We start from the raw sequence: 2,500 nt of genomic DNA on the forward strand, positions 1-2,500 counted from the left end.
TGCGGTAAAATTACACCGACACGGTTACGTGCGGAGGTCGCTTTGATTACTCATCGCGTTTCTCCCGTCCGTTCGGAACCGCCGGCAAAAAAACTGTGCGACCAACGGCGCCAAAGAGCACGACGCCGGACCATTTCTCTCTGGCTGATGTGAATGGAAGTAAAAGACGCTTGCGTGAGGTCTCTCGACCTTTATCTCTCTAACTTATACTTATGGGTCGTCGTCTACTTGATCGGGTACAAACAAGTCGTAAGAAACAAACAAACAAACCACAAAAATACAAGTCGTAAAAAAACAAACTTCTGTTGGTTAACCTACAATATGAAGGATCGAAATGAAAGAAGGATCATATTATTACAAACCGAAAGTGAAGGATCATTAAAATTGAAATACAATATATATAAATATATAAATGTACCCGTCGTTGCGACACCCTAGTTAAATGGAAAGATATAAAAAAGAGAGAAAAGGAATACAGATGACCCGCCGTCTGATCTTTGCTAAATGATCTGGCATCACCGGAGTTTTTTTGGTCCGTGTTGCGTTCGCTCTATTCGAAATGAAACTCGCGGAGGCGAAGAATTGTTAAAAGTTTACGAAGCGTCTAGGAGTGGTTAAAACTGAGAGAGTTGAAACTACGATGTATTAGAACGAGCAACCGTCGAAACTTTGTTTTCGCGACGTTCTTTTCGTCGCTCTCGTCCCCACGCTCCTACGCTTTGGTTGTTTCTTTGCCATCCGTGTTGCGATAAAAAGATTTCTCCATTGTCCAAAAAGGACGGATCGAGATTCCTCTTTCGAGAGGGAGAGAGAGGTACTTGCGGGTAACCTGGAATCTACGAAACACGCACCGTGGTAAGATTCGTGCGTCCGCCTGATCGATGTGTGTTGTTTACGGACCGGCTGAGAAGCGACGATAGCGAGTCTTTGAAAAACTATGTGTCCATTAGTTAGACCGATCGTCGCCGGCCGTGTGTCTGTTCGAATCTCGCAACCCACGATTCAGCGACAGGACGCGCGCTCGCATTCCTTGTGTGCGTTCGTACTTTTCAAGGTTTTTAAATGTACTTTACGCCCGACCGTCGAGAGGAGCGTGCCACTGGGCGTTTCTCCGACGGTTTCCGTCCTTGGACGCGATCGTGTCGTCAACGATCGAACAAACAAACAAATACGTTGGCGACGCCCGAATTCGCTCTCCCGCACGCGCCGGGTGGGAGAGTGATGTGGGTATCGAATGTGATGCGTGTTAATAATGAAAATAACACTCTAAAGATCTAAAGAGTTTGAAATACAAAATTTTACGATTACCCTGAACGGTGGATCACTTGGCTCGTGGGTCGATGAAGAACGCAGCTAATTGCGCGTCAACGTGTGAACTGCAGGACACATGAACATCGACATTTCGAACGCACATTGCGGTCCACGGATACAATTCCTGGACCACGCCTGGCTGAGGGTCGTTTTCTTAACAAAAGACTGCTTGCGTTTGCTTCTCGAAAAAAGAGTAATTCATTTCTTTCTAAACATCTCGCCGTCGTTCAACGAAAGTAGAACGTTTCGGAGCGGGATTATCGAACGAAATTGAAAGAATGAATGAACGATAAACAAAGAAAGAGTCGCAACGTACGAGCGATAGTTGGGCAGTTCGTCGGCGTTTGTCGTGGAAACGATGTGACGAAAATCGCAACCGATACACTAAATGCAGGCCGTTAAAGGAGAGAAACAAATTTCGAAATATCTCTTCGAACTAGCGCAAGTGCGTCACGGCGCGCGAGTCGTTCGTTAAAATTTATAAACGACCGCCCGTGAAAGCACCGAGTTCTCGGAAGATAATCTATAAAGATTCTCCATCCTGCTGGAAGTTATCGGATCGGCGCGATTGTTCACTTGTAGAAATCCACGCTCCCGACGTTGCCAGAAACGATATTTACGAAAGGTGTGTCAAAAATAAACGAAAGAAGCTCTCCTATAAATTTAGAAAAAGCAAACGAGTGAAATGTTTGAGATGATAATTTGCTGAAATGCAAGCTCGAATAGCCCCAGGGTTTCGAATGATTCCCCGCGCTTTATACATCTCTCTGTTTACAAACGGTGTATAAATGAAAGATCGCTTCAGATGGGTCGTCGCTGTTTGACGCGCGATGCTGTTCCTTTTTTTTTGTCTGTCTGTGCGTTTAGCTTCGCTAAACAAGTTAAATGGTTAAAAAGCGTCGAAAAAGCGAATACACACGCGACAAGACAAATCTAACGAGTAAAGGAACGCTCCGCTCCAAGATAAAAATGGTTGTTTACAATCAATACAGCGTTTCGGTACCCCTGATCGTAGTCTGAAACTGTGTAACAAAAGAGAGGAAAGCGAATGGTGAAGGAACTTCGAAGCCTCCGTGGCGTGGCTAGAACTTGTGATAAAAGTATGTTTGCAGCAATTATGCATGCTCCCGTTAAAACAGCATTTCAATGTCTCGCATGGCTTAAAGCTCTAGGAGGCTTCAACATTTAG

General features: G+C 45.0%; 1 non-coding gene across 1 annotated transcript; it reads left to right on the plus strand.

The window, feature by feature from the left end:
- The first annotated feature begins 1,305 nt into the window (after positions 1 to 1,305).
- LOC143306750 (5.8S ribosomal RNA) lies at positions 1,306 to 1,460 on the plus strand. Its single transcript, XR_013064066.1, has one exon. It is a non-coding gene; the product is annotated as a 5.8S ribosomal RNA (ribosomal RNA).
- The last annotated feature ends 1,040 nt before the right edge of the window (positions 1,461 to 2,500 follow it).

The sequence above is a fragment of the Osmia lignaria genome, unplaced genomic scaffold, assembly GCF_051020975.1.
Source record: "Osmia lignaria lignaria isolate PbOS001 unplaced genomic scaffold, iyOsmLign1 scaffold0035, whole genome shotgun sequence".
In the NCBI taxonomy this organism is placed as follows: domain Eukaryota; kingdom Metazoa; phylum Arthropoda; class Insecta; order Hymenoptera; family Megachilidae; genus Osmia; species Osmia lignaria.